We start from the raw sequence: 21,029 nt of genomic DNA on the forward strand, positions 1-21,029 counted from the left end.
TCGATCTAGCTTTCCGGGTCTTCCAGTGGCGAAACGCGGAAAGTTGGCGGCTCTTTGGGTTGCCGGAGCAGGAGTGGTGCAGGCTGCACAAGGGCGGTCATGGTTGCAGTAGTTGATGTCGGGATCCGGGTCTGCCTGGCTGCTTCAGGAAGGGGCCCGTACTCTGGTTGTAGTCCCCTCTGCCTGCGGCTTGTTCGCTGTTCAGGGTTAGCGTCCGTGTCTTCTTTGCCGCTTGGGCTGGGGTCGCGGCTTGAAGGGGGCGTCCGGAACATCAAAGAAGCAGCACCTCCACCAGATGCCACGGGGTCGTGACGTGGCCAAAGACAGGAGACTTTGCGTCTCCTGTCTTTGGAGACAGGAGACTTTGCGTCTCCTGTCAAATAGAAGAACACACGACGCAGCTTTTAGTCATAGTCCCAGTGGTTGAGGGCAGCCACACGGTCGTATGTTTCTAGCCAGGACTCCGGGTCTTCGAACGATGACCCATGGAAAATTGGTGGTTCCCTGGGTTGATGCATGACCAATCTGGGCTGGGACGCTGCGGTTGTCATTGTCGCTGCAGTCGCGGTCATGGCCTTGGTCTTCCGCGCTTTGTCTTGTAGAAGCCCGTACTCCGGTGGTAGCCCTTGTTGTCGGCGGCTTGTTCGCTGCTCCTGGTTTGCGTCGGTGTCTTCTCCGCGACGTGGGCTGGGTTCACGGCTTGACGGGGGCGTCCGGTACATGAACGAAGCAGCACCTCCACCAGATGTCACGGGGTCCTGACGTGGCCAAAGACAGGAGACCTCGTGTTGGGATTTAACTGTTTATTTGGGCAAACCTGTGCCCGGTAAACGGAAAGTCCGATTACAGTAGCAGTCTTGGACTGATAGCGGCGAACGGAGCGTCGGCCGTCGATCAACTATTGACAAGCGGCGAAGCGCGTCGGCATTTATACTCTTGCCGTCGAATGTTGTAGCGTTATTGCTGGCAGTGGCGTAACTTCCAGAATAATCTGTACAGTTCGCAGAGTAGGCGTGATCTTATCGAAATAATCTTCTACAGTCCGGAAGCTTCTCGAAAACTGCAGGCGCGGTTTGCACTGAGAATTGTGTAGTGTTTTGGGACGATAATAAAACTTGGGAAATGGAACGTGGCAATATTATAGGTCTCATATGGCACTCACGAAAGCGGCGACAGTAAGATGTCCAATATTTTAATTTCTTTCAGACGTGCTTTCCATGTCAACAGTAGCATTGTACATCAACCATTTTCGCTGCCTCATGTATAGTATGAAGACGCGTGTTTGATTGCTTGGAAGTCATTATAAATAATATTAGAAAAGCTTGCAACATACTCAGCGTGAGAAGATTACAAATCTCAATATGTTTAATACTTGTAACAGGGATGAAATATCTGCAATTCGAGCATCCCAATCTTGATTTCTGTGCTGGAACTGTTGAATAGTCTGTACAAAGTGAAACCCTTGCATTTCTGCATCAGAACAAAACCATTAACTATTTTTTTCATGACAAAACACAAGATTTTTCTCTAAATGTTTCTGAATTATTTTGACTTTTGATTTGTCAGCATAAAGTTGGCTGTTCATTTGTGTGGAACTGAAGCCATCAGAAAGTGTGGTACTGCCTGCTTACGACCCAAAAGCCATCATGTGCTGCAGGGTCCAATATGAAAAAAATTTATGCTGCATGTTGATTGCAGCAAGACAAACTAGACTCACGCGTCACTGAGTGAGTGAAATACAAGAGGGTATTGCAATTCTATCTTGTCTTTTTATCTTGAATTTGCAGGTTCAATTCACCTGATGCATTACCGATGGTGGCGCAGCGAACAGTGCTCTCGTGATACCAATGGGTGATTTGGCTTTTGTCGACTGCTACGCTCTGGCTAGAACAGCAGCATTTTCCCTATAGTTCATTAGCATCACATAGCGCTTCTCGACTGCCACCTGTATTTTCTTCTTGTGACAGTTGTATAGATGGGTGGCAGCATTACAGGAGGTTAATAAACACTTTAATTTAATGTATATTTATATATATTCACAGCCATCACTATCAGGATTATGTTCCTGATTTGGCAGCGTAACTCACTGGGCTATATGACTAGTTTTGTCCTGCTTGGTAAAATAAGCATGAATGTCTTCCCAAGGGAGTTGACAAGGGTCTACGGTGCTCTGAGAGCAACGTGTAAACAGTTTTAGGGCTTATTCAAAAAAGTTAGCATCATGTAAAAAGACTTGTGTACAAAGAAAATTCACACTTCACTCACAATTGTAGCCGTAAACCTGTGTACCAAATTTTTTTTGTGGACCTGTGTACTCAAAGCAGTTTTTGAAAGAAATATACTTTCTTAGTATGCAAGGAACTTTTCAGAAATATTCTTTGTGCACTAAGAAAGTATATTACTTTCGAAAATGCATTACCAACCAGTCTAAGTAGCCACTCTTTTGTACTCAAAGCAGGTTATGGCAGACGACTCGCATGGATTGAGCAAGCTTTACGCACACTAAAGCTTGTTCCACGTCCTACAAAACACTAGCAGTGGCACGTAGTACACTTCACGCCCTTATCATTAGTTTTAATTTCATTTTATTGTATTATACTGTAAACACCATAATAGGGGTGGACAAAAATATATATACACACATAAAAATAAGTACTCCATATACAAATAATACACAACAATAAATACACAACATATATGATATACACAATTATAATACACAACAATAAATGACAAAGAACATCCAAAACACTTTATCCTGGAGCACAGAAAACAAGTATAAAATGAACTATACATCTTTGAACACGACATCATATAGTTTCTTAAATAAAGAAGGCACACATTGCGATAAGACTACAGAACTTGGCAGCCCATTCCACTCGCTGATTTCCCATGGAAAGAAACTGAACTTCAAGGCATAATGCTTGAAAAAGACGGGGCTCCCATCAAAACGTCAGCAGAATAAACAGTAGTTATGTGAAAGCGCATCTAATTTATTATTTATAACCTTGTAGCAACCAAAGTTATTCTTCTGCACATATATATATATATATATATATATATATATATATATATTTTTTTTTTTACTTGCTTCTTAATTATTATTAAAAAAAAATAAGTTCAATCCTTTCATACTCTGTCCTATGTTGTACTGGTTGAAAGTAGGCTTGCTTGCAAAGCTGTGTTGGGGAATGGAAACGCTCATATTTATTAATATAAAATGTGACGTCAATATTTGTAGTCTACCTAACTTAGTGCAATTACTTTTTGTATACGGATCTCATACCACCGTTGCACACACCATAACTGACGGTGCCCCGCCGCGGTGGTCTAGTGGCTAAGGTACTCGGCTGCTGACCCGCAGGGCGCGGGTTCGAATGCCGGCTGCGGCGGCTGCATTTCCGATGGAGGCGGAAATGTTGTAGGCCCGTGTGCTCAGATTTGGGTGCACGTTAAAGAACCCCAGGTGGTCGAAATTTCTGGAGCCCTCCACTACGGCGTCTCTCATAATCATATTGCCGCCAGCACGTAGTGGGTTGGCAGCAAGAGCGGCTCTAAATCTGGAGGAAAAAAGAAGATCGCGTTCTTCTCTGCTCGAGAGCCAGCCCCGACTGACGCATCGTCCTAGAGCTAGCCACCCGGTTGTTCAATAAATCCCCCCAGTACTTGTGACTCATCGTGACAAACTGGTGGAAGGTGCTGGGTAGCCTCACGGATGCTGCAGACCCCCCCAGGAAGCCGTAATACGAGTCCAGTGCCAGTCAACACTCCCGTGCATCGGACCAGCCGCCGAATCAGGGGATTGCCTCCGGAAGTCAACGATACTGCTCCCACCACGTCAACAAACATGACCAGCACTTCGGTACAAACCTTGGCAACCGGCACGGGAAGCACGTCGCCGAACCGCTATACGTTGGAAAGCCCACGGGCACCGCCGACGTTCCATGGTACGGAGCGCGAAGACGTTGAGGACTGGTTGGCGGACTTCGAGCGCGTAGCCAACTTGAATCAGTGGGCTGACGCGGCGAAACTGGGTTGTGTCTACTTCTATCTCGAAGACGGGGCTCGCACGTGGTATCAAAATCGGGAGGAGCAGCTGACGACGTGGCCCGAATTCTCTCGTAGACTTCTGCAGACATATGCCAGCACTGACCGCCAAGAAAGAGCTGAACGAGCTATTCTTGCCCGCGTCCAGTCGCCAAACGAAACTGTGACCGCGTACGTCGAAGACATGACGCGCCTCTTCCGACGGGCCGATTCAAGAATGACTGAGGACAAGAAGTTGCGTCACTTGATGCGCGGTGTCAAGGACCAGCTTTTTGCCGGCCTCGTGCGAAGTCCTCCGAAGACGGTCGCGGAGTTCTTGTCCGAGGCCGTGACAATGGAAAAAATGCTGCAGCAGCGATCCAACCAATACGACAGGAGAGTCAGTGGCATGTCTACTGCCGACATTTTCACCGCCACTAGAACCAACAACGACTGTCTACGTGAACTCATCCGTGATGTAGTACGTGAAGAGTTACAAAAGGCTGGTGTAACACCTCATCCTACAGTCAACTCTATTGCGACTGTGATCAAGGATGAGCTGCACCAGGCCCTCCGGGACACCTTGCCTCGTGATACAGCTGTGCCAGCTCCTGCTGAATACCGCCGTGAGACAACCTACGCGGAAGCCTTGAATTGCCCTGCTGCAACGCCGCCATTATTCGTCCATCCTGTTCCTGCTGTTTCACTACAGTCAGCGCAGCACATACCGTACTACGAAGGCACGTACACGCCACCGCCCCTGCCCTTTGTCCCTGGTGCTTCTGTCGCCCATCGTTCAGTGCAACCAGTTCAGTACATCGACGATCGGCGCACGTCTCCTCGTAAGTCTGATGTTTGGCGCACACCTGATCGCCGGCCTCTGTGCTTTCACTGCGGAGAAGCTGATCACTTGTACCGCCAGTGCCCATATCGCCGTCTTGGGCTTCGCGGCTTCTCTGCGTACTCGCCGCCACCCCGTTACGGTCAGAGACCACGCGACATCCAAAACTATCTCTCCCAGCAGCATGCACCACCATCTGCCGGGCGCCAGTCGCGCTCGCCATCACCGAGGCGATTTTCATCAACGCCCCAGCGGTATTCTACCGCACGATCTCCCAGCCCCCGCCGGGAAAACTAGCCGAAGCGACCTCTGGGGGCGGGGTCGCTGAACGTCGAAGCGCTGAAGACCTCCTATTGACGCAGAACAATACAGAAACTGGTTCGACATCACCTGCTGCTGCAAAGGATAGCCGGCTTTCACTCGACATAGCAGTAACAATTGATGGTTGTGTAGTTAATGCGTTAGTGGACACCGGCGCAGACTATTGCATACTGAGCGGGAAACTGACAACGCAGCTGAAGAAAGTAATCACACCATGGCATAACTCGCAGATTCGGACAGCTGGTGGCCATGTCGTTACTCCACTGGGTGCCTGCACAACTAGAGTACAGATTCAAGGGTACACATTCGTAGCAAGCTGCCTTGTTCTACGTGAATGCTCCCGTGACGTCATTCTGGGAGTTGATTTTCTACAGGAAAATGGAGCTATCATTGATCTGCAAGAGCGCCGCGTCACGTTCTCAGCCCAGCGAGCAATCAACGTGCAGGATGACGGAATGCGTGTCGACGTACTCCGTATTTCTGAACAGAGCGTGACGCTTCCTCCCCGAGCCAGTGTTCTAGTCGACGTAACATGCTGTGGTTTGAGCGGTGGCGATGTGGTGGCCGAGACAAATTTAGAACACCTCCTGCAGCAAGGCATATGTGTAGCGAGAAGTGTAATACACGTTCGCGACAGCCGATCTGAATTGCTCGTTACCAACTTTAGCAATGAGCATCGACACCTTTTCCGTGGCACTTCGATAGCGTTTGCCCACGAAGTAGCAAACGTAACCAACTGTCTCACGTCAGAAGTAGTGGATAACGCAGACACATCAATGAGCAACATTGACATCAATCCTGATCTGTCCACCGATAACCAGACTGCGCTGCGAGCGCTCTTGTTCGAGTACAGGTCTTGCTTCGCAAGTTGCTCGAAGATCCGCCAGACGTCCATCACTCAACACAGGATCATCACGTACGAGGACGCACGCCCAATACACCAGCACCCCTACCGCGTGTCGGCTAAAGAACGTGAAGCGATACGTACGCAAGTTCGCGAGATGCTTGACGATGGCGTTATTGAACCATCCAACAGCCCGTGGTCATCTCCAGTCGTGCTTGTCAAAAAGAAGGACGGGTCGCTACGCTTCTGCGTCGATTACCGAAAGCTTAACAACGTGACCAAAAAGGATGTGTACCCGCTACCGCGTATCGACGATTCGCTAGATAGACTTCGTCATGCCCATTATTTCACTTCTCTCGATCTCAAAAGCGGGTACTGGCAAATCGAGGTAGATCAGCGAGACCGCGAAAAGACAGCCTTCGTGACTCCAGACGGCCTATACCAATTTCGAGTACTCCCTTTCGGCTTGTGTTCAGCGCCGGCGACTTTCCAGCGAATGATGGACACTGTCCTCACAGGGCTGAAGTGGCAGACTTGTCTTGTCTACCTTGACGATGTGGTGGTCTTCTCTGCCACGTTCGAGCAGCACCTTGTGGTGTACACGTATCCCGAAGGAGTACGGCCACCAGCGTGGGTCCGGTCTTAGCGAGCCGCAGGGCACGCGTCAACCGTCGCCGTGGCGGGAAACACGATACTGCTCAAGTCGCAACACTTTATTGTGGCAACACCAAACGCAGTACAGCCCGTTGCAAATAGGCGCGGCGGGAAAGCAAGTAGGCTTATCCACGCCACGGGCACAAAGTACTACACAGGGGTGCCACGAGCACGTCTCCGCGGTAAAGCCGATCCACGGAGACACCGGAGCAAAGGCCCGGTTGCTCGAGCGAGGGCAAAGGCGCTCGCGTTAGCGTCGAAGGGAGACGGGTCGGCGTAGCGAGGCCACGCACTAGGACACCGTACCGCCCTTCGGCCGTGCGTACGCAGCGGGGCAAACAGCGGGTGAGCGTTCGCCTTGGGCGCGAGGCGCCGTCAGCGAAGTCCGACGAGCCCCCGACTGACGGGAGTCGACGGACGAAAAGATAGCGTGGCTCACCGTTTGCTGTCCCGGAGAGTATCTGACCGCCCCCGACGCAGCGCGCGAAAACCTCTCTTGGGAGTCCCCGCGCGCGGCGCCACCGTCAACATCCGCTACCGGGTGAGGGAGTTAAACGTCACTCCGCTCTCTCAGCGCGGCAGACAGCAACGGAGGGCAGACATGTCGGGACATGAGAACGGCAGAAAAGGCGGGAAAGCCCGCTTAAAGGCAGCGGGCCAGCCTCAATTCCCACATCCCCCTCTCCTAAATTTGCCCTTTACCGGTCTGCAAAAGGCAGCCGGGCGTCACCCATGCAGTTAAAATGACACTGCTATGAGCGACAGCTAACCTCAGTCCAGCCCTGTTACTGCTGCTAAAGAAAAAGATTACAAGTGAGGAACAAAAACATAAATAACAAAATAAACACATGACACTATACAAATAACTGCGGAAGGGAGCACAGAAACGTGGCACTAGTGTTCGTGGTGCTGAAGGGGGATAGCGTCCAGTGCGCGGAGGGGCGGTAAAGGCGTGACAGTGTCCGCTGGGTGCGATGCCCGAGTGCGAGGTCAGAGGTACCGGAAGGGGGGGCTCACTGATGGCTCGTTGCTGGTCTTGTTAAGCAGCGAGTCCGACGAACGCTGCCTCGGCTGTGCTTCGGAGGCCCCCGCATTTCTGGCTCGATGATGAAGCGGGAACGTTGCGCGAAGCTGGGCCTCTCCAGTGCTCAGGGAGGCCGACCCAAATTGGCTGCGAATGGCGTTGGCCGGCAGCATATAGCTGCTTTCAGCTGGCCTCGCGCAGGAGCCATGGTGGTAAAGGCAGCGGGGCTTCTTCGACGACGGCCGAGAGCAGAGCACAGCCAGATGGTCTGACGTCAGTGGGTCAATGACCCCCCAGCACCTCCAGTGTCCGCGTCGATGGAGGGCAGCCATGACGCACTCTTCGCGGGCTCGCACTGAAGCGTCACGCACTTACACACGCACGCACACACACCGCCGACGGCTGCGCGAGCGTAGGCGCAAAGCGTCCTTCGTCTCTCTCCCTCCCGGCAAGCACCGACACACAAGGTCACACACAGCTCCCTTCGCGGTAGACGAAACGAATACGGAAAAAAAAGTAAAAACAGAGCAAAACGACACTCAACCTCTGGCGAAAAAAACATAAAACACAAATAACACTTAATATTAGACAAAAGAAACATAAAATACACATGAACACTTCAAAAAAAAAAAAAAAAGAAACACTGGCAGCAGACAGGGCGGGGTCAACTTCTTTACGAGAAAAGGCCGTAAAGAAGCTAACCTATACTGAGGCTAGACTAAACTGAGGGCCTTCGGTTGCGGAGACGTCCGCCGTCCGGCGCGAGGTCACAAAGGTGACCGCTTCCTCAGATTATACCGGCGCGGGGTCCGAATGCGGTCCGCCGCTCCGGGTGTGCCCCGTTGCTGGCGCGCAGTGCCGCAGGGCTCTGGCGCGAGCTCGTCAGACCGTGATACAAAGGGTTTCAGGTCTGCGATATGGGCACGGCTGAGTTTTCCCGTCTGGGGATCTTTCAGCAAGTACGCGAGTGGAGTGCAAGCTTTCTCCACTCGGTACGGACCAAGCCACTTAGGAGCGAGCGAGGTTGAGAACCCCTTACTGGCATCGCTAAGGGCGTGGTTGCGCTTCAGGACAAGATCGCCCACCTCAAAAACTAGGTGGCGATGCTTGCGGTCATATTGGGCCTTCTGCTGAGCCCTGGCCGACGCTAAACTTTGCCTTGCTTTGCAGAAAGCTCGACAAAGCCTGTCCCGAAGTGCCGACGCGTAAGCAGAGCAGTCTGCCGGCGCCTCCTCGTCCTCGAGCTGGCATTGAGTGACGCTGGTCACCGGATTTGCCAACTCCCTTCCAAAATTTAAGAAGGCGGGCGAGAAACCAGTTGAGCGACTCTCGGATGTTCGAATAGCGAACGCGAGCTCACTCAAATGGTCTGCCCAGTCCCTTTGACTTTCGGCAAAGGCCGCCAACATCGGTTTGAGCGTACGATTGACGCGCTCCGTCAAATTGGACTGGGGATGGTAGGGTGAAGTGGTGCAGTGATCAATTCCGAGGGAACGGCACGTGACACCAAACACCCGAGCGGTGAAATACGAAGCATTGTCAGTGATGAGCCTTTCCGGGAAGCCGAACCGGCAAAACACTTCCTGCAGCTTCTCAAGCACCGCTCGCGCTGTCACCTTCCGAAGTGGGAAAAGTTCCACCCATTTCGAAAAGTGATCAGCGACTACCATCAGGTGAATGAACCCCTGCTTACTTCTGGGAAATGGTCCCATTAGATCGCAGGTGGCCACTTGCCACGGACGCTCACTGACAATCGGTTTCATCAGACCGGGCGGTTTGCCACCCCTTGATTTCACCGTTTGACAGACGCGGCAAGAACGGCAGTAGCGAAAAATGTCTCGCTTCATGCCGGGCCAGGTCACAACGCGGCTCAGTTTTGCAAAAACCTTCGAGCCACTCAGGTGACCAGCCATGGGTTCGTCGTGAGAGGATCGCAACAGTGCGGCTTTCAGACTTTTGGGCATAACCACCTTAAACGGGTCTATGGACTCGTCGTCAGTGGCTATATACTTCAGCAGGAGCCCGTCATGGTCCAGCAAATATGAATCCGCAGGGGACTCAGCGACACACGCTGGTTCGAGCCCCCTATTCGCGCCCGCTGCAGGGCAAGCAGCGTCACGGCGCTCCGTCTTGTCGAGACAGTCGTTATCGGCGCCCGCTGCAGGACAAGCAGCGTCACGGCGCTCCATCTCTCTGAGACCGTCGCATATTTCGCGACAAAACGGGTCACTTTGCTGGGCCTTCAGAAGCTCTTCTCTGCTGAAGGCGATGCCCATTCTCCCAAAATGGGGGAGTCTGGTATCACGCCCACTCAGGACCGCAGCAACAACCGCTTGAGTCGGCGTTACGGGTTCGCTCTCGGCCTCGTGGCCTTCGGAAAGCTCCCCCGCTCGGCCGCTTCGCGGTGCGCCGCTTACCTGGTTAGCAGCCAAGGTTTGTCCGCATGGGGACTCACCCTTCACGCCGAACGGCGGCGAAGCTGCTGTTTCGCCCCCGACGCTTGCAAGTGCTAAGGCACCGCTAGCGGCGGTCGCACCGGGATCAAGGTCCTCGGCCGACAGTGGGGCACGAGATAGCGCGTCAGCTACCACGTTGGTGCTCCCCTTTCGATACTGCACCGAAAAGTCATAGTGCTGTATCAGGAGAGCCCAGCGCGCCAGCCTGCCGGCAGGCTCACGGAGCCGCATCAGCCAGCTGAGCGCACTGTGATCCGTTTGCACTACGAATTTCGTCCCATCAAGATAGACGTCAAACTTCCGCAGTGCAAACACGATGGCGAGGCACTCCTTTTCGGTCACGGAATAATTTTTCTCCGCAGAGACCAAGGAGCGGCTGGCAAAGGCCAACGGCTGCAACACGCCATCGTATTCCTGTAGGAGAACAGCTCCTAAACCCAGATCGCTCGCATCAGTCTGTACAACGAACGGTCTGGTCAGGTCGGGGAGCTTGAGCTGCGCTGTCTCCGCTATGGCGTTAGACAGTCGGCAAAACGCCTCCTGCTGCTCAAGTCCCCATTGCCACTCGGCAGACTTACCCAAGAGTTTGCTCAAGGGCGCCTGCAGTCGGGCACAGGACGGAATGAAGGAACGGTAAAAGTTGACCATTCCTAGAAAGCGGCGAAGGCCACGTACGTCCTTGGGCACGGGAAATTCGAGAATAGCTCGAAGTTTCTCCCGATCCGGCTCTATGGAGCCTTCGCCCAGCGTAAACCCGAGCAACTGAACACGGGTCTGCGCTAATTGGACCTTAGCGGGGTTAAGTGTCATCCCGGCGGTCCTCACCCTCTCGAGTACATCGGCAACATGGGCCAAGTGCTCTTCGAAGGTTCGTGAATAAATCACGATGTCGTCGAGGTAGCACATGCAGTATGACCACTTTGCTTCCCCGAGGACGCGGTCCATGAGTCTTTGAAACGTCGCAGGAGCATTGCAAAGACCAAAGGGCATACGAGTAAACTCGAACAACCCTCTGTGGGACGTGAACGCAGTTTTACACTGGTCACGGGTACCCATCCGGACCTGTAGATAACCTTTAGAGGCGTCAAGCGTGGTAAAGTACCGTGCATCACCCAGGTTATCTACGATGGAGTTTATCGTGGGGAGCGGATAGGCATCCTTACGAGTCACTCCATTCAGACGGCGATAGTCGACGCACAGGCGATGACTGCCATCTTTCTTAGGCACCAGCACAATTGGAGACGCCCAGGAGCTAGACGAGCGGCGAATAATGCCAGCCGCAAGCATGTCATCTAGCAACCCATCGATAATCTGCCTTTTGGCGAGACTGACGGGCCTGGGGTTACACTTCAAAGGAAGCGCGTCGCCAGTTTCGATCACATGGCTCACAAAATCGGTGCAGCCAGGTTGATCGGTGAAGAGCTCGTCGTACTGACATAACAGTGTCGACAGACGAGCCTTCTGTGCTTCATCCAACTGAGTCGCGCAGGCGACCAAAGGATGTAGTGCCTCTTCGTGTCGTGCCGGTCGATCCAAGCAGGGGTTTCGAGCCGACGAGCGCGGAACGCCAGGGTACGACCCCGGAGTTGGCGCACGACACGGTTCGTGCCGCGCCTCTCGTTCCCAAAGGGGACTGTGAGAGGGCAAATGCGGTGAGCGGGGGCTTGGCCCCGAACTCTGCGCAAGGCACGTTTCCGACGCTTCTGCCGCAAAGGCGACGGTAAGCGCCGGCGGGCTGATGAACGGCTTGAGTTGGCAAAATGGGCCATCACGATAGCCGCCATTCGCAATGTCCACAACGATACCGGTTTTAAGGAGAAAGTCCCGACCGAGAATCACTGGAACATTGAGCCCTGGAAGATGAATAAGACGGCAGCGTCTCATTCGATCTCCCCATCGGACAGTCAACCTTGCAGCGCCTGCCGAATGGGCCACGCCTTTCGCAAGGTTGAATGTCGTTCGGCTGTCCCGCAAGCGCACCGAGTGCTTCTGCAAGTGGGACAACACCTGTTCGCCAAACAACGAGGCGCTAGCGCCCGTGTCCAGCAAAGCCGAAAATTCACGGCCGGCAATGGTGACCGGAATGAACGGCGCGTGCGTATCAGCAAGAAAAGTGCTTGCCCTGCACGCAGAGGGAAGAAGCAAAGGTTGGGTCGGTCGTGCATTCACGAACGACCCGGAAGCCCGTTTCCCTGCCTCGCAGGAGGCCTGGATCCGGTGCATTCCCTTGCTATGTGCCCTCTTTCACGGCAGCGGTAACAGCGCACTCCATCACGGTCTGTATTCCCAGACGGAGCAGCTTCGAGCTGTCGTGATCGGCTCGCTACGTTATCGTAGGATACGTTTCGGCGAGCCGCACCTCCCACATTACGTTGGGTCGAAAAGCGTCCCTGTGTGGAGGTTTCAGGTGGAGCAGCGCAGGCTGCCCGCTTTTCATGCGTAAAGGGGTCAAGAGCGCGATCGCTCAACTCCCACGCACAGCCGGTTGCAGCCGCAAAGGCGGCGCCGAGAGGCTGTTGCCGTTGGGGAAGGGTCATGGCCCCTCTCCAAGCGCAGCGCGGCTCAAGGGCGTCGCTGGCTGGCGGCGGCGGGCGATAGGCACGCGCGGCGAGAATGTCGCCTTGGATGCGCTTCACCTCGGCGGCCAACGCTTCCAAATCACTGAAGCGGCCGCCGCGCAGGTATGCCGAAAAAGTCGGATGTGCCTGCCGTATCACCCGTTCGACGCGTTCCTCGTTCGAGGCTCGGGGCTCAGCGATAGAAATAAGTTCATCCATCGCCCGTACATACTCCTGTAAAGACTCGTCAGGAGCTTGTGTACGGAGCTCGAGCTCTCGCCGCATCCTACTTTCGTAGTCAGCGGGTAGGAATTCGCGCAAAAAGACCGCACGAAATTCCTCGAGGTTTGCTGCACGGTAACCGGAAAGCCGATACCATCTCGCCGCCGTGTCAGTCAGTGCAGCTGGAACAACACGTTCGAGCACCACCTTATCATCCAAACCCATCGCTCTCTGATAACGTGACAGAGAGTCGAGGTAATCTCGGGCGGTGAGCTGATCACCGTATCCGCTGTAGGTTGGCACAGGCAACATAACAGCGGGGTGACCGCTTTTCGGAACAGCCGAAAGCGTTTGCACAGCTCCCGAGAGTGCTTGGATCATCTGCACGGCGTTTTGCAGCAAAGTCTGCGTCGTCGCACCGGCTTCGTAGGAAACCGTTGGTGCGTTAGCGGCGCGGTCGAGCGAAGGCGAGCAGTCGCCCAGCTCGATCAGTGGGGCGGTTTCAAACAGACCACCGCCCTGCGCGCCATTCCCAGAGCAAAATAGGCTCCTTGTGGGATTTGCCTGTTGTCGAACCAAAGGCGCACTTGGTGCGGCTACCATCGACAATTCAGGCGCCTGCTCAGCGTGCGGTCGAAGTGTCGGTTGCACGGCTGATAGCGGGCAAAAGTCGGCGAGGGCCCCGTCAATTCCGCAGGGAACCGACTGCGAGCGCTGTGCCGACGAACTGCCATGCATGCCAAAGGGCGCATTAGCAGTCGGAGGCGCTTGTGCGTAACGTTCGGGTAGGGCAAGAGGCCCATTCCGAAGCGACGCGCCATCTCCAAAGGGAGCGGCTAGGCGCCTCGTGTCGTCACCGCAATAGGGGGTGCCGACACGGACGGGTGCAGAAGGGTTCCCGTTCATAGAGGCAATGGCCTCCGTGTGCAACGCGGCATCCGCTAAAAGGGACAGCGGACAAAAGTCCCGCGAAGCAGCCATGTTGCGACGAGCCCGAATCGCGCAGGCGAACGGACTCGCTAAGAGCAATCAAAAGCTAGAGCTTTTGATACCGCGTTGGGCGCCAGTGTGGTGTACACGTATCCCGAAGGAGTACGGCCACCAGCGTGGGTCCGGTCTTAGCGAGCCGCAGGGCACGCGTCAACCGTCGCCGTGGCGGGAAACACGATACTGCTCAAGTCGCAACACTTTATTGTGGCAACACCAAACGCAGTACAGCCCGTTGCAAATAGGCGCGGCGGGAAAGCAAGTAGGCTTATCCACGCCACGGGCACAAAGTACTACACAGGGGTGCCACGAGCACGTCTCCGCGGTAAAGCCGATCCACGGAGACACCGGAGCAAAGGCCCGGTTGCTCGAGCGAGGGCAAAGGCGCTCGCGTTAGCGTCGAAGGGAGACGGGTCGGCGTAGCGAGGCCACGCACTAGGACACCGTACCGCCCTTCGGCCGTGCGTACGCAGCGGGGCAAACAGCGGGTGAGCGTTCGCCTTGGGCGCGAGGCGCCGTCAGCGAAGTCCGACGAGCCCCCGACTGACGGGAGTCGACGGACGAAAAGATAGCGTGGCTCACCGTTTGCTGTCCCGGAGAGTATCTGACCGCCCCCGACGCAGCGCGCGAAAACCTCTCTTGGGAGTCCCCGCGCGCGGCGCCACCGTCAACATCCGCTACCGGGTGAGGGAGTTAAACGTCACTCCGCTCTCTCAGCGCGGCAGACAGCAACGGAGGGCAGACATGTCGGGACATGAGAACGGCAGAAAAGGCGGGAAAGCCCGCTTAAAGGCAGCGGGCCAGCCTCAATTCCCACAACCTTCAGCGCCTGCGCAGCGTGCTGGAGGCTATCCGATCGGCGGACCTCACACTAAAGCCACAGAAGTGCCACTTCGGCTATAAAGAACTAAAGTTTCTTGGACATGTAGTTAGCGCCGAAGGAATCCGTCCCGATCCGGACAAGCTTGCCGCTGTTGCCGAATTACCAGCTCCTGTCGATAAGAAAGCCGTCCGGCGCTTCCTTGGTTTGTGCGCCTACTATCGCCGATTCATTCATGGCTTTTCACAGATAGCAGAACCTCTGACTCGTCTCACAAGAGACGACACACCGTTTGTCTGGGAAAACGAGCAACAAGCAGCTTTTGATGAGCTGCGACAGCGCATGCAATCAGCGCCCGTTCTCGCTCATTTCGACGATGATGCTGACACGGAGGTCCATACCGACGTTAGTAACATTGGGCTCGGTGCAGTGCTCGTTCAGCGTCAAGAAGACATCGAAAGAGTGATAGCCTACGCCAGCCGCTCTCTATCGCGTGCTGAGGCGAATTATTCCACTACGGAGAAAGAGTGCCTCGCAGTCGTGTGGGCAATCACCAAGTTCCGCCCGTACCTTTATGGTCGTCCCTTCAAGATAGTGACGGACCACCACGCCCTCTGCTGGTTGGCAAGCCTGCGCGACCCTTCAGGACGGCTAGCACGGTGGAGCTTGCGGCTGCAGGAATTTGACGTCACCATCGTCCATAAGTCCGGCCGTAAGCATGAAGACGCTGACACACTGTCACGCGCGCCCCTTCATGTCGGCAGTCAGGAAGCAGAGGAAGACGAAGGCTTCCTGGGCGCCATTAGCTCATCAGACTTGAGTAAACGGCAGCGGGATGACGCAGAGATTCGTCCGATCATCGATCATTTAAAGGGCCAGGACACAGTCATACCACGTCATTTATTCCGCTCGTTGCCGTCGTTCTGCCTTCGAGATGGTGTGCTGTACAAGAAGAACGCTCGTTCGAACAACCGTGCCTACCTCCTGGTGGTTCCTCGAGACATGCGAGACGACGTCCTCTTCGCTTGCCATGACGAACCCACATCCGGTCATCTGGGCTACTCACGAACACTTGCCAGAGTGAGTGAGAGGTACTATTGGCCAGGACTTTCGGCAAGCGTCAAGAAGTACGTGAAGAGCTGTCGGGAATGTCAGCGCCGAAAGCAACCATCTGTTAAGCCAGCTGGTTTGCTTCAGCCCATTGAAGCACCCTGCACGCCGTTCGACCAAGTCGGCATGGACATTCTCGGGCCTTTTCCTATGTCTGCGGACAGCAACAAATGGGTGATCGTCGCGACCGACTATTTGACACGCTACGCTGAAACCCAGGCGATCCCACGAGCCACGGCTTCTGAGGTAGCACAATTTTTCATGCGCCACATCGTGTTACGACACGGTGCTCCTTCCAGTGTAATAACGGACAGAGGGACGGCATTCACGGCGCAGCTTACGGACGAAGTTTTCAAACTGAGCAACACCAGACACCGAAGGACAACTGCGTACCACCCGCAAACCAACGGACTTACTGAACGACTGAATAAGACCCTTGCAGACATGATCTCAATGTACATCGACGTACAGCACAAAACATGGGACCGGATCTTGCCTTACGTGACCTTCGCGTATAATACCGCCGTGCAAGAGACCACGCGATTCACGCCATTTCGGCTTCTCTACGGCCGCGAAGTGCAGACCATGCTAGACTCAATGCTACCGTGTCAGGACGAAGACGAGTTGGCAACAGACGCCGAAGAATTCGCAGAGCGTGCCGAGGAAGCCCGGCAGCTCGCGCGACTGCACATCGGCCAGCAACAGCAGGCAGACGCACGACGCTATAATACCCGCCACAGAGAAGTGTTTTACAGCCCCGGAGATCAAGTTTGGGTGTGGACGCCCGTCCGCCGCCGTGGCCTTAGTGAAAAGTTGCTGAGCCGGTACTTTGGCCCATATAAAGTGTTACGCCGCGTCAGTGACGTGAACTACGAAGTGGTTCCGGACTCAACACCCCATGCACGGAGCAGGACACGGCTGATGCCGGACGTCGTTCATGTGTTGCGCATGAAGCCATTTATTGCGCGTTGTTCGTAACTTTTCCTTTACCGTACAGCGTTCTTTGTGTTTTTTGTTTATTTTGTGAACTTACTTTCTCATTCATTGACGTTTCCTATGTAGGCAGGCTCTTCAATTTTTACTTTCACTTCATCCGAATTTCCATTTTTTTTTTCACGTGCCATTGTAGTAGCATCGCGGTGCTGCTATGTACTTTCCTTTCCTCTTTTTGGTACTTGTTGTTTTTTTTCTTTTCGGAAGGGGGGATAATGCCGCCAGCACGTAGTGGGTTGGCAGCAAGAGCGGCTCTAAATCTGGAGGAAAAAAGAAGATCGCGTTCTTCTCTGCTCGAGAGCCAGCCCCGACTGACGCATCGTCCTAGAGCTAGCCACCCGGTTGTTCAATAAATCCCCCCAGTACTTGTGACTCATCGTGACAATATGGTGGTTTTGGGACGTTAAACCCCACATATCAATCAATCAATCAACCATAACTGACGGTACTAAGGCCTTTTACACTAAGCACTTGATCTCCGGCCTGGCATGGTCAAGATTTTTTTGAAGTCGCCACAATGCTTTGTTAGCCTTAGCACAAACAACATGCAAATTCCATTGTAGATCAGAAGTTATCAATAAACCCAAATAAATTTGTTGTTTGACTCTGTGAAGCTCATAATCATTTATAGAAAGCCAAAGCAACGCATGACGGCGCTGCGACTTTGGACAATCAGCACCATCTTTAGTAGAAAAGTAGAAATTGGGGATGTATATCACGCCTTCTCCTTTCCCGCCGATGCGGTGCCGCTCGCTTGCGTGCTTGTGTAGAGAGCACACGCTGCGTTTGAGTCACCTCAGAATGTACCACCTGCAGTGCAGCTTTATAAAGATCTCTGGGCAAGAGAAGCACTTCTGAGAAGCACATCAAACAAAAGGAGTAAAGCTCGTTAGTCAAGTTTATGATGAGGAGCAGACGACAGAAGACGAGCACGCCCGAGTCACTGTGAAATGCAATTCTCAGGTCCTCCGTGATAATACCATGTACAACGTATGCCTCTAGGTAAGTCTCATTCTGCCGACATGATGCCACATACTCAATCGATGTGCTGTGTTGACGTTTACAGAAACCATATAACTGTTGCTTTGATGTGGTATCTACCAGTAGCCGCCGTGTACTGTCATGCGCAAATGTTTGCGGCGAGCTAAAAAAATAAAAACGAAAGTTATACAGTCATGGCATTAAAATGTCCCCGAAGCTTTAGAGTTGTGACCTCCGTGCCATGGAAGCATGACCCACCGTCGTCATCGCGAAACAGCAAGCTGAAGTTTAACCACAGCGAGTCAAACTGAAATGCTCGCCTCGTTGTTTTTTTTTCTTTTTTTTCTCGCTCTCGTGTCATGTTTGCTCTCGCCAACGCGGCTGTGTTCGCCGGCTGCGACTTGCTGGAAAACTGATACAGCTTTACACGCAGAGAGCGTCCCTTGGTGTTGCTTGCATTGTTGTGGCAACCCACAACACAATACTTTGGACCTAACCAACGCTTCCGTGGGACCGCTTCTTCCATCGGGGAAAGGCAACTTCACACAGTGAGCATCTCATTTTAGCGCGCCAAGTTAGCTGCACCAACAGCAGAATGCGTGGCACACATGACGCACACGCTCCCCTTTCAGTGAAACACACTGACTCACCTGCGACCTCTCTGGCGTTTCTCCTCAAGTTTTCCGGAGCTCACCGCCAAGGCCAGGCGCGACGTTGCCGTTACTCCGCAAACTTGAGCTTCGATTCCCTATAGAGTACTTGGTATATAGAATGCATATTTGCAGCGAAAGCTGTCACAAAATCACAACACGAGTCAAGCGTGGCGCTACAGTTGTCCGCCGCCACAGGTCTTCGTAGCCACTATCGCAAGAAACAAGAAAAAAAAAACTCAAATAAAAACACAAATGACATAGTGGGATTCGAATCCTGGTCTGCTGCGTGTCAGCAGTATTCTACCACTGAGCCTCACCGGTGCTTGGGACTTGTCAAAAACTTGCCTTAGGCAGGCTCGATTTTGGGAAAAGAGTCGTGTTAATATGAGTAATAAAGTGTTTTGGAACAGAAAAGGAACAACCAGGGGTCACACTATGCAAACTGCATAACGAGTGGGTCGTCCAATGCTCCAACCCATTACAAAAGCTTGTTGTTGATCACCTATTAACGGTGGCGCATACCCTCTTCAGGCATAATTCTTTATCGTCATCAGCCCCTGCATGAAACACAAAATTTGCACGAAATTCTTCGGAAGTGTTTAGCAAATACAACACTTCTACCAAGAATGACGAAGGATGGCATAATGAATGCCTGTCTATTACACAATGATTAGTGGCATAGGGGTTACCCTGCAAGTGTGCTTGCAGCAGCTACCCAAAAGAGTTCTAAAATGAGGCTATTAAAGACCACTTTTCTAGCTTGCGCTGTGACAGTGCTGTGCATTCAGCCCAGACCTGTTACAGCGAATATTTCCTAGAGGTCTATATCACAGCGAATATTTCCTGGAGGTCTATAAATTTAGTTCTGATTGATCAGAAGAAGATTTCACTGTCTCACATTACACAATCGCCTGTGAAAAATCTTACGGGGACTGTAATATGTTCGTGTAAATTGTTGATTAAAATAAAATATAGTAGCAGGCTCAAGACGCCACCTTAAAGGTCTCCAGATGCAACATTAAAGAGGGCAGATTTCTTTGTGCGGACTTGAACGTAGCGCTTGGGATTGAAAAAATAGGAGGAAAACCACTGCGTTAAGTTTGGTTTTTTAAAGATAACACTTATTTTTAACAAAACTTTAGCAAGCAACACTTTATCAAAGGCAAAATCTACAAATATTATGTCAACCCAACCTTGCGTGTTAATTTCAGGGGAGAGATCACGAACAAACTAAATGAGCTGAGTAATAGTAGGTAGGCCTTTTCGAAATCCATGTTAATGTGGGTATATTATGTTGTGAATATGGTGTAAGAAAAATAATTTAGGTGTGGACTCTCTCTGCCTGCCGCGACGAAGAGCGCGTCCAGGTAATGTCCGCCTTTAGTAATGCACCGGCCGCGGTTTTGCGGGGCGGCGCTGTGACATGAAGGTTTAAGAAATCATGCACGCCAAGAGAGACGCTCGTATATTCCTTCTTTTTTTTTCACCTCGTATTTTTTTTAACCATGAATGCTAGCAACTAGAGCTGGAAACCCATACTGTGCTTCTCGCGATCGAAAAACGCCACCTGCGGAAACACGGCTATTGGCTGCATGGTGTAAGAGGAAAAAAAAAAACATTATATTTCTAACGCCGAGTTCTGATGTGCGCTATGCTATGCTACAGATACTATGTACACAGCTTGTCTTCTATAGTATATGCGCCAGCTGCAGTTGAGTGGGGGGCACTGTGGCATGGGGGCCGAGATTAGGAAAGAGGCGAGCATTATATGAACGTGCTGTTGAGCTGAGTGTCCACACCTAAGTTATTTTTCTTACACCATGGTTGTGAACATCTGAATAAGCCAAAAGATGATTGGAGACAATATGCTCAAGAAGCCTGGAAGAAGTATTCGTGAACAAGATGAAACTGAAATTTTTACTGTCATTAGTGCTACTAGCTTTGTGTATTGGTATAATTTTAGTGATCTTTCAAGGATTGGGAAAGCAACCACTACTTATTTAAAACTGGAAAATTTTCAAATACTTCGAGACCCAAACTGCGTACCTATTTGAAGATTCATTAGGTATTATGTCAGGTCCTGCACTATTCTTTTCATCAATTTCAAAGAGCACGTTCACTACTCCTCCTTCACTAATCACTACATTTCTTCTATGACGGGTGTGCCAAAAGCCTTATTAAAAGTCGGCACTTGTCTATCATCATGCCTAAATACAGACAAAAAAAAAAGGCATACAAACTTTCAGCACATGTCAGATACACAGTCTTGTATTCTGCCGCTTGTGAATTTCAATTGTGCAGTGATGCCTCATTGGGTAATGGAATGCATTATACAACTCAAAATGGTTGAAAAACGCTGTTCATGTTTCATTTGGCACCGACAGCATAGCTTGGTAAACAAGAACGCCTCCGATCCTGGAGGCAATGCGAAACCATGTTAGGTCCAGGGTTGGGCAACACATCTACTGAAAAACAAGATGGCCTTTGAGTTGGCCAATAGCATCTTAATACAAATTTCTAATGCTAAAGCTTGGTACTT

General features: G+C 52.2%; 1 protein-coding gene across 16 annotated transcripts in view; it reads right to left on the minus strand.

The window, feature by feature from the left end:
* Positions 1 to 21,029, minus strand: part of Bcs1 (mitochondrial chaperone BCS1) — a 628,019-nt gene that overhangs the window by 509,117 nt on the left and 97,873 nt on the right. For 9 of the 16 annotated variants that reach the window (XM_075884748.1, XM_075883609.1, XM_037429366.2 and 6 more), the window contains one exon: positions 18,488 to 18,585. The exons of the other annotated variants lie outside the window; for them this stretch is intronic. The gene's annotated coding sequence lies outside the window, so the exon portion shown is untranslated. The remainder of the gene's footprint in view (positions 1 to 18,487; positions 18,586 to 21,029) is intronic. 16 annotated transcript variants of the gene reach the window in all.

This window comes from Rhipicephalus microplus, chromosome 1, assembly GCF_043290135.1.
Source record: "Rhipicephalus microplus isolate Deutch F79 chromosome 1, USDA_Rmic, whole genome shotgun sequence".
NCBI classification, from domain to species: Eukaryota; Metazoa; Arthropoda; class Arachnida; order Ixodida; family Ixodidae; genus Rhipicephalus; species Rhipicephalus microplus.